The sequence below is a fragment of the Peromyscus eremicus genome, chromosome 7, assembly GCF_949786415.1.
Source record: "Peromyscus eremicus chromosome 7, PerEre_H2_v1, whole genome shotgun sequence".
NCBI classification, from domain to species: Eukaryota; Metazoa; Chordata; class Mammalia; order Rodentia; family Cricetidae; genus Peromyscus; species Peromyscus eremicus.
Window position 1 is genome coordinate 75,772,659 of NC_081422.1, and position 12,143 is coordinate 75,784,801.

Sequence of the window (12,143 nt, forward strand, 5' to 3'; positions counted from 1 at the left end):
GGCCTGCCAAAGATGGTGCCCTGAACAGGGGCTTAGGTTCAGGGAGACCCACACTTGTATAAAAACTTATTTCTTTGAGAATTTCAAGAATTCATACTAAATATTTTAACAATATCCACCCCAACTCACCCCTCTATATCCTCTCCTTTTCCTTTTCATGATGTATTGAATCCAATTAGCACTGTCTGTATTGTCCATAGGTATAGGGCTGGCCATCCACCAAAGCATGGGCAACTATCAGGTTTCACACACTTGGAGAAAATTGACTCTCCCTCTCCATTCAGCAGTCCACCTGCAATTACTCCTAAACTTAGGGTAGAGTGTTGTGAGCCCTTTCCCCATCCATTCTGGACTATTGACTAGCTTGATTGATTGTGCTTGTGCAGGTCTTACACAGGCATTGACACTTATTTCAAAATAAAAGCTAGTAAGAATCATCATTTAGAACTGAATGTGTAATATGCTATTGTTTTATGAGGAGGCAGGACACAAAGTAAATCTTTTGTTTTTGTCTGAACATGTACAACAGAACTCCAAATGGATACTAGTAGCAGTGACTGACTGCATGTTTGTGGCTAGGAAGAAGTGTCATAATGGGAGACAACTGTGAAAGGGAATTCCATTCTGTCTAACTTGGCCATGTTAATCTATTCATTAATCAAAAATTAAATATTAATTATCATATTAGGCATAGAAGTCACTACAATCACCATATACTATCCCTGTCATTCATAAAAATCAATGAGATGTTAAGAAACAAAATGACCTAATGTTGGTTTGAGAATATGTATTCAGAAATAACTAGCAGTACTTTATTCTTATGTTTGCTCCTTTTTTTGTCACATAAGTTTAGGGAAACTTTACCACTGGTCATCATTGATCCAGAAAACACTGCATTAATTCAACTGATTTCATCCAGGTGTAAAAATCAATTTCTCTTTTGACTCAGAGCTCTATGGTTTTCTCATATGTGAAACACTGTGCCCTAGGACTTTCCTTATAGAAACCAACAAAAAATACTTTAGAAAACTTGTAGGAATGAAACTAGACTATGGCTCTATTGCTTCTTGGGAAATAGATTGGGTGGTACGATTTGCACACTCCCCTAAAACAGTAAACAAAAGATGAGGAAAACTCAGATGACAAAACTCAAAGGAATTCCTGAAACTAATCAAGAGAAAATGGGGTGGGGGTGGGGCTCTATAAGAATGCAAAAGCAATAAAAAAAAACGTTTAAACACAATTTAATAAGGCTGCATAGAGAAATAAAATATATGCCATCCTAGAGGCTAAAGGAAATCAATAAACGTCAATGTGCCCAGTGCTGCAAGAATGGAAACCTGTTCTTTTATTTACCTTTATTTACCTGCTATAGAAGAGTAAAGTAAAGGTGGCATCCTAGGCCAATAAAACATTAAAGATTCTTTGAGGTTCTCCACATTCAAACCTGCAGTGTTAAAGGACCATTTTTAGTAGATGTCTATACATAACATTTCTCATTGCTTCTTTTGGCATGTTTACAAAGAAGTGAACAGTTTTGCCAATCTTAATAGGAAATAGACATCAACTTTAATAAAAAATAAATAAATAAAATCTAGGAGTTTTAAATTAATAGAAAGGATACACATGGAAAAACACGGCTATATTAGCAATTCCAAAATGAACTATGGAAAGGGAAAGTCAAATGATTTGACTGCCAATTCAGGCAACTCAGGACAAAGCACATTGTGAATGGAGGATGTCCGGGGGAGGCTACAATCTTTATTAACACGACTCCCACATTCAGAACACTCAACACACTTGAAAGAAAGATAACAGCCTCCTCAACCGGAATACCTCCTCCATATTTTGCCCACTCTCACACCCTTCAGCTCTGCTCAAACACATCCTCATTCAGAGATGTTGAAACAACACATCTGTGTTTCCCTGTTTCCTTTATAGCACTCATTAACACTGCATATTTTGTAGTTTTTGGTTATTGTCTGAATGCTCATTTTTGGTATTTCAGCTCTAAGAAGGTAGAAATTGGACAATTGTATTACAGACGTATTTCCTTCTACAATTCCAGAGTCAAAAGAATGAACAATGCCAATGTTCGTTTTCTATTTAGGCCTTTTCATGGTTCTGTAGATAGGCAAATAGTAAAGGTATAAAGTGAAAGATGTCAGTCACAGTCACTAAAATGTGTGCATGCAAGCATGAAGACCTGATTTCAGATATTAATGCCCACCTAAAAGCCAGGCAGCAACATGAGTATGTAACCCCAATGCTGGAGGTGGATTGCAGCAATTTACTGGAGGACCCACCACACATGCTTGTGCAACCACATGGTCAAGTGCACACACTCTCATGAACATACACTCATGAACACATCTACAAAGAAAAAGGACAGTAAAAAGTTTGAACTCCCCAACACTGGTCTTTGGGGAAGTTTCAAATAAATGCCTTTGAGTCCCCAGTTCTGTACCTTCAAGTGTACCATATAGCTTATTCCTTTGACAATGTGAGCTAGTATTACCTGAAAATGCTCACCAAAACTATGTGGTGAAGTGTCCACCTAAAAGTATGTGTATTTTTCAATGTATTCATTTGGCATACGATATTACTTCTCTCTCACATGTATAACCAAAAGCACCTCCTCAGCAATATACAAGAATATCTGAGAAAATTTATATAATTATCAATAATACAGAAATAATTTCATATTGCTGGGGTAAGCCTAGAAGCTAGCACAGAGATGCAAGTCTGTAAAATTAACCACATAATTTAATTCAGTAAACATTTATTGAGTAAATGTTGATGAGTCAGATATTAGACCCTGAAGAACCAAAGATAGTCCCTGCTACTAAAAGGATTAAATCTGTATAAAGATAAGGCAATTTTATAAGTATAACAAACAGATTGAGTGGTCTCTGAGCAAAGGGAATCCATGACCACACTGCCTGTGAGAGTCCAGTGTCTTACCATGTGATGGAGTTTTCTGAGGGCCAAAGGCATTGATACTTGAGAATAAGGAGTGGTATACACTCTCTCACACTAGAACATTGAATATTCATATCACAGGATACTCAAGGTGGTAGCTGGAGAACCCTGTCAGGACATATCCAGGAATGTAATAATGTGAGAAAGTTCAGTCAAAATGTCTTGCAAAACCATCAACAAGGTGCCTCGCTGAGCAGTGGGTAACTGCAAGTGCCTGTCTTACAACAGGGGATTTTCAAGTTTTGCAGTGCCACAGTTCCAAAGAAAGATAAATTCTCCAGGTATAAAAAGGGGTGTCCCTGTGTACCTAACAAAATTCTTTTATCTTGATGCCCACATAATAAAAATGGCATGTGTGCTTCAGAAAGCGGCATACAACACCAGAGACCTGGGTAGCACTGCTATCTGAAAGTGAGAGCCAAGAACATGGGAGGGGTCTGAGGAGTGAGGAAGCCACCCATTGTATAATTAGAAACACTGGCCTCCTGAGACTTCACTGGTGTAGATAGCTAGCTGGTTTTTACAGAGATTGGTTTCCTCTTCTATTGCCCTTGACCTCAATCATTGAGAAATGAGACGATAATTTAATTCTCAAACACCCATTTGGGAATGTGGACGATAAATTGAGCAGAGGCCACTACTCTTCCACACAGCTTAGCCTGTGTCTTCCTTTCTTTCTTCTGTACTTGCTCTGTCTTCTCTTCCTGCAACTCTGAGAAACTAATTTGATATCAGAACAATAAAGTTCACCTGGTCTGTCTTAATCTTTCTCCTTTCCTTGACTAATGTTTCACCCTAGAAAACTCTCCTGTGGATATTTGCATGGCAACTTGGTATTTCTGCATAAAGGAGAACAGCCCTGGTCAGTCAGCATGACAAAGGGGTCATTCTCCCTTCCTTTACACCTCAGCCACCTAACAGTCATTGGAATGCTCGCTATTGAATTGTACCATCTTCATATCAGTTGACAGTTGTTCAAATTTTTGATCCATTGAGTTCATGAGAGCAGAAAGGAAAGTAAAAATGTGTACTTATTCAATAAAATCAGTCAATCCAATATGCACATCTAAAATAATTGTTCAGACCACCAAAATTTGCTGCTGCTGCTGTTACACTAGCATTAATGTTAGAATCATATGAGGGAAAAAAAAGGTACTAATTTTACATAGAGGTCAGGTCTTTATTGCCATAAATGTGCCTGATAAAAATGACTTAGTATTCTTATTGGATAAATATTTATTTTTCAAATGATCAAAAGAAGATATTTAAGACAGCATCTTCATCCCAGTCTATATAAGGGCTTCTCTCAGTAAAACAGGGATTAGAAGCCTCCATTTTTGGAATCACAGTAAGGTCATATTCTCTAAGACTTTGTTGTACCTGCAAAACTGAACCGGGGAACCCTCCACCCACACAAGTGCTCTGGTCCCCCACCAGTCTCTTCTGTACTCCAATTCCTCTTGTGGATCAGAGACTTAATGGGAAACCTGAGTGAGCAAAGAGTCAAAACAATGCCTTCCATCAAATAAGAATTGCCTTTCCACTCATGACCTTGACCATAGAATAATGGTTTTCAACTTTCCTAATACTATAACCCTGTAATGCAGTTCCTTATGTTGTGGTGACCCCCAACCACAACATTATTTCATTTCTACTTCATATCTGCAATCTTGCTACTGTTGTGAAGCATAATGTAAATATCTGACATGCAGGATATCTGATAGGCATCCCTGTGAAAGGGTCATTCAACTCCCAAGGGAGTCTCAAACCACCACCCTAGAAGGCTGCAGCCACCACAATAAAGCATTCCTTTGAGTACTCAGGAATCCTTCCCATGCACTCCTGAAATAATGCCTTGTTCCCTTAGAAATACAGTACTCATCTCAGAAAAAAAATGAAATACTATGAAAGACTAAAATGTAGAAATTAGTATTTAGTACATTTAATGATAATAAAACTACAGCTATGCAGAAAGCTTAGAGACTAAGCTCTCCTTTTAACTTTGCTTTCTGATGCTAAGAGGTGCTTGGCTTTTAAGTAACTTGACCTTTGGCTGTGAACCTTCTTGCAGAAAATCTTCTAGATATATTAGTGCATTTTCTCCTTAAGGAAGTTATGATCTTTTATCATTTCTGATGATTCAGCTTCTGTTGGTATCTTAGAGCAGATATATAAGGTATAACTCTTTCTTTCGGTTATATACTTAAAACTAAAAGAGTTTTAGTAAACTAAATGTACTGAGCATTATTATGCAAAATAAAACATTCATTCATTCATTTGCTGAGTACTTATGGAACTCCTATCACATGTGCAGGACTATACCAGGCCTTGGGATAAAGTGGTAAGTGACACCAAACCCAAAGAACAACTGTAGGCTAAATCCTCTTTTATGTTCTTCTACGAGACTTCTTCACCTTTCACTACAGTGTCCCCACTGTTATAGTCTATATGGTGTCTGGCCAAATAACTTCAATGATAATGTAGACCAGGAAATTGGCTGGGATCTGGCCCAGAGGATAAAGTGCTTGCTGGTCAATCATGAGGATTTGTGTGCTTAGCTTTTATGTAAAAGCTGGGTTCAGAGATATACAATATAATGCCATATAGGGAGACATGGGGATTAGCAGTCCTTGGGAACACAGATGCCAGCCAATCTACCTAAAAAGCATGCCCAAATCAGAGAGAAACTTTAGATTAAAAGAAAGAAGGGGTGTGTGATATAAAATGACATCTGATATTCTCCATACCACACACAAGGACAAATAGACTGTCTCAGTTAGAGTTACTATTTCTGTGAAGAGACACCATGACCAAGGCAACTTAAAGAAAGTATATAACTGGGGGCTTGCTTATAATTTTAGAGGATGAGTACATGACCATCATGATGGGGAACACAGCAGCAGGGAGGCAGGCATGGTGCTGATCAGTAGCTGGGACACAACCAGGAGGCAGAGAGAGAGAGAGAGAGAGAGAGAGAGAGAGAGAGAGAGAGAGAGAGCGAGCTAATTGGGAATGGCATGGGCTTTTGGAATCTGAAAGCCCACCTCCAGTGAACTACCTCCTCCAACAAGGCCACGCCTCCTAATCCTTCCCAAACAGTTACACCAACTGCAGAACAAGCATTCAAATACATGAGCCAATGAGGGCCTTTCTTTGGGCTTCAAATGCCCCTTAATGCTACCATGAAGTTTCTAGAGATCTATGGATACATCTCTAAGAATCTCTGTATTATGTACAGTTGAGCAAATTCCTTTGTGCCTATGTAGTGAATAATACCAACAATATTGTGGCATAAGAAATGACTTGGGGGGAGCCGGGCGGTGGTGGAGCACGCCTTTAATTCCAGCACTCGGGAGGCAGAGCCAGGCGGGTCTCTGTGAGTTCAAGGCCAACCTGGACTACCAAGTGAGTTCCAGGAAAGGCACAAAGCTACACAGAGAAACCCTGTCTCGAAAAACCAAAAAAAAAAAAAAAAAAAAGAAATGACTTGGGGGGCTGGGAAGATAGCTCAATCAGAAAAGTGCTTGCTGAACAAATATGGGGACCTGAGTTCATATTTTTGCATTCAAGTAAAAAGTTAAGTGCAGGAACCTGTTTCTCTATAACTCAGGGCTGGAGAGCAGAGTCAAGCAGATCCTGGGACTTGCTGCCAAAGTAGCCAAACTTTTGAGTCCCTTCAAAAAAAAAAAAAAAAAAACTGGAAAAAAAAAAAAGAGGATATGATGTTGGGAGAGCAAAATGTTGGAGGTTCCTGGGGTAATTTGGAGGAGGCAAATGTTAGTGTGACCAAGACACATTATATATATACAAGCTTTTCAAAGAATATATTAAAATATTTTAAAAATAGAAATAAAAATAAAACTTAAAGGGTAGAGAGTTATAGAGGGACGCTCCAAACATGATCTTCTGGCCTTTACATATGCACACACATGGACATATATACATATCACACACACATGGAAAGAAAGGAAAAGAAGAAATGACTCAGATTCTTAAACAGATTTTCTGCTGTTTCTAATTTGCCTTTGCCTCTGAGGTTCTCAATAGTTTGTTGGTTTGCTTGTTTACTTGTTCATACTTCCCATCAAAGGTCACTCTTCATGTCCTGAAAGAAGAATACTCAGAAGCTGAAAGTAGGGGGTGGGGCTGGAATTGCTCCTGACATCTAGAGCAAAGCTCAAGGTGTTAAATCTCTAAAATACAGACGACTGCCCCACACTGAAGGATGCTGTCACCAAAATGTCAATAGTGCCAAGGTTGAGAAGCCCTTATCTACATGAACCAAGTGGTTGATATGATTTCTGTAAGGAGCGGCTGGCCCCATTCACAGTTGATTCTGCAGAAGCTGGAAAGGGGCAGAGATACATCAGCTTGATACAAATAGTCTGGCTCTCTTTATTTCTTGACAGAGAAGGAGGAACTGGATTCCTACCTTACAGAACTTAGTTTTTTATTTACTGTATATTTATTTGTATCCTTCCAGGGGTAAATGGATTTTGACTAAAATAAGGAAATAAAAATACTAACTAATGCTGTCCATAAGGGCCTACTTTTATTCTCCTTTTGATCTGAAGTAGATCTCAGATATCATTTTTCGAAGGCAGGTTATCTGCTCTGTGCAAAGAAACTGATCTGGCTAGTCCATCCACCCTGGGGTACTCACCTACAGCAGTTGCTATAGCAAATATCTGAGTCGTATGGATATCTCTGAGTAACTGAAGCAGTCAAAAATGAAAATAGACTTGATTAAATGTACACCAAGTGACCTTTAAAATTATTTTGTTGTCGCTGAGTAGTGTTTTGGATTACTATGAACAAATATATACTTGACGTGCATTTGTGCCACCCAAAACAGCTTCTATGGCAAAGAACAGTACCATGTGTCAGCAAAAGTTGCCGCTCAGAGCAAAAAATGCTGGACAGCCACTGCAAATGCTCAGAAATGCACGGTGACCGTCAGAGAGCACAGCTGGAGGGCTTATGTGTACTGGGTCTCAAATATACTGACATATTGACCATCACAAATTAGTTTTTCTTACTCTAGACTTCAGCGTTCATGATATCTAAAAAGAAAACTCATGGAAACATCTAGTCTAAAATGCAAATATATCACCACCCATAAAAGTACAGAGAGAGAAAGTCTTGTTTTTTTTTTTGTTATTGTTGTTTTTAAAAAAAAAAAGAAACCTTTTCATTTCACTCTCCTCTAAGCTCCTACTGAAGCTGCCTTGCATCTATACTTATCTACAAATATATTACATACCACAATCTATTGTTTCTTATCCTCTTATATGCAAAGCTCACACCATTTCAATGCTCTGGACCCAAATGAACTATAACATGAGCAAACTAACTTGTATTAAGGATGATGGTTGGTGTAATGTGTTAAAACTTCAAGAACTGCTTATTATTTAAAATAAGTAAAAGGATATCTTTTAAATTAATAAATACCAGTCAGAAAATAGCATTTTTTTTTATTTTTTTTTTTATTTTTTTTTTAAGAAATCACGTTATAAGCACTTTCCAAACAGGATCAATAAAACTGGCCTGATCTCACAAAGTTTTACAAATCTCACTTCCAACCAGAAATAGGATTTTAACTAGCAAGCCCTTGAGACAGACACTCCTAGGCAGTGGCCTCCTGAAGGCAGGATAAACAGAAGAAAGATCTACTGAGGAGCTGCCTTGCTTCAAGAACTTTCTCTGGTGTCTGTTTACATAATAATAACGTGGTCCTCTTGCTCATCTTCTAAGATAGGTCTCTTAGTCCTATTTAGAGAGAACACTGAAGTGTTTAGAGATTAGATCACTTGTTCCAAAACCCAAGTTACTAAAAAGAAAAGCAGCAAGGAGGCTTTTGAGGGTAGCGTGGTAGAAAGGGACAGCAAGATGCTGAAGCGCAGAGGGGAAGGAAAACCAACAAAGAATTTTGTTTGAAAATGCCACACAAGCAAGCCTAGTCCTTTGCATGCTAATTTTTAAGAAATGAAGGAGGTAAATTCAAAAAAACCAAGACGAGTTGCGGGCGGTGGTGGCGCACGCCTTTAATCCCAGCACTTGGGAGGCAGAGCCAGGCAGATTTCTGTGAGTTCGAGGCCAGCCTGGGCTACCAAGTGAGTTCCAGGAAAAAGGCACAAAGCTGCATAGAGAAACCCTGTCTCGAAAAATCAAAAAAAATAAATAAATAAATAAAAAATAAAACCCAAGCCGTTCTGCTGACTTCAAATGCCAATCAGCACCTGCTTTCCTTTGTCTGAACAGCACCAAACTGGCGTTTGATGAATGCCCCAAAGCTCTAAGTGCCTGTGGCCTGAGAGGGCTTTTGGTGGCGCCTATTGTCTTCGTGGTACTCACAGGCAGAGCAGGGCATGCCATGTCCACATTTATATAAGGAAACTAATATTCGGAGGCTGAGGTCACATGCAAGTCATTCTGGATCTTGATTCTAATTACAAGTTCATTCAGATTTCCGTGTCATGTGTTCTATTGTCTTTCACCTAAAGCAAATGATAGTGATCAGATACCCAGCAGTCAGTCTTTTGAGCAGAATTTCCTCCAAGCCAGAGGGGGCTGCCCATGGTTGCCCTTTCACTTCCACAGTGCTCACCTCTTAAGGAGAGCCGACCTTCTATGTCCAGTCTACACGTGTAGTTTAAGTCAGTTTTTGTAAATATTGATATGTTTTTATCCTGGGAATCTGTCTTTTTTGATGTTTGTGTAGTATTTTAGGCTTTGAAGGGAGGTCTGCAGGGAAGGAAAAAATAAATCACATAAATCCTCTTACAAAGGAGTTGAATTAATAAAACATCCAACTTTAAAAGAAAGAGGAAAATGTAAGTATTAAGAAATTTCAGCTATGTTATGCAAAAAAAAAAAAAAACTGTACTATTTGAAAATAACTTATTCCCGAATTGGCTATTTCCTCAGAAATTTGACTTCATATAAAAATAGACGAAGTGGCTTGGGTTCCCAAGATTTGGAGAGATGTCTGTCAGTAACTTTCCACAGAGGGCCACACCTACTGGGACCTTCCTCACAGAGCACAAACACCTGTGCTTAATATTGCTGCAGCAAGCAGTTACGGTCACATTGTCATGCATAACGGTTTTTGGAAGGGTCAGTGGGCACCAACTATGCACTGGCTGGTGGAGGTTGAAGTTAGACACCGGGTAAGGTGAAGAATTTGGGGACCAACCCAAGAGGAAATCTGTGTTCTCTACATATAATACTGAAGCAAAATTTATAAATGCCATGAAGTCCTAGTCTGCTTTAATGCCTCAGAAAATCCTTTTCTCACGTAAACAGACAAAATCGTACAGTTTCCATTCCCAGTCTGGATGCAAGTTGTCTAGCTGGGGCTGTAGTTATAATTCTCTAAATTGAATTATTGAATGGAATTGCTAGAATACCTAACTCACAACCATGGTAATAATATAATAAAGGAAGCAATCTGGTCTCACAATAGTACTGTCCGGACTGAGTAACAGTGGGTCTTAAGTCAGTGCCCAGTAGTGTTAGTTCCTTCCTGAACTTCGAAAACAAAATCCTCAGCAATGCAGCTTTTCTGGGATCCAGCATGAAGGTCATAAGTGTACATGAAGCATGCCAGATGGGAGGCTGTGAACTGCATTTTGTAATGTGGAATGAAAACACACACTCACTGGCACTGTTTTCTTAGCTTCAAACACTCATAAACAAACAAGGATAACTCAATGATCCTTTCTGAAACAGGATTCTTTGATTCCTATTTAGGGAATAAAAAGTAACAGAGACTTTCTGTGCAATAAAAAAGTTTCAGAACCTAAATTTGTGTATATCTATGTATGTGTGTGTGTGTGTGTGTGTGTGTGCAAGTGTGTCTGTGTGTGTGTGTGTGTGTGTATATATATATATATATATTTATGAGTGTGTGTGTGTCTGTGTGTGTGCGTATGTCTGTGTGTGTGAGTGTATGAGTGTATATGTGAATGTGTGTCTGTGTGAGAGAGAGACTATGTGTATATATGTGAGTGGGTATGAGTGTGTGTGTGTGTTAGACATAAATATAGGAGGAAGATTATTTGAGAAGAAAAGAGCCAGCAGGAAGGAGATGGGAACAAAAGAGGGTAACAGTATGGTAAGGTGAGAAAAATACATGATATATGCATATAAAAATGTTATAATGAAAGCCATTATTTTATATAAGTAACATACATTAATAAAAAGTGCTAGCTGTAATGCTCTTGTAGGATATGAACATAAATGCTTAATTATTAACACAAATGCTTAAAAATCTCTAAAACATAATAACAAGAGATAAAAATAATTGTTTGTACTTACAAAATATAAATATCTATACAATAGGCCAATATTTTCATGGCTCTGTGTTTAAAAAGCAATCCAAGTATACTGAACAAAACAAATTATGAAGGAAGCAGAGCCTTTTACTAAATATTAAGAATTGTTATTTCCTTTTTAAATTTGTGTTTTACCATTCGTACTTTTACAAATTCTTTTTTTTTTTCAACTTTTTTTGAAGGCAAATCTCTTAGTTAAAAATAGTTTGAAAACAAAGCACTGTATTGAGGTCAGTCATGCTTTGCTGAATCATACGCAGGAGTGAACTGCTTCTTTTAAGGTAGACTGGAGATGTATAGCTTTGGCAGGAAACATTTATTTCAGTGGGAATATTTACCAGTTGCTGACATTGAGGTATAAGTATCAGGTAAACAAACTGAGAAAACACAAGAAAAGCACAATTCTAGTTCTCTGATCTGCAAATTTTGTGTGGTTTTTGTTTATATGCATGTGGAATGGCTGTTCCTCCATCTACCTGTGTAACTAAGACAAGCTAGGTTTCCCTGCAGATCTCTACGACGCCATGTGATCCCTGGGCCAGTCTCATCAGGCTCCCCACAGAGCAGAGTCTTATAAGCACACAAAGCGTCTGTCCTCTCCAGACCCATTGAATGGAGTCTGCTGCATTGCCTCTAAACAAACTCCTCAGGTGAGTCATAGGCCCATTTAGTTTTGAGAAACATCATTGTGAAAACTCAAATTTCTTAACTTCCCATTTCTTTCTAGGATCTTCACATCCACATAGCCTGTGTGTGCTGAACCTTATATTAAGAGCAGTATATACACATCATCACTGAGTCTTAACTTCAGCCACAGATGAGAGT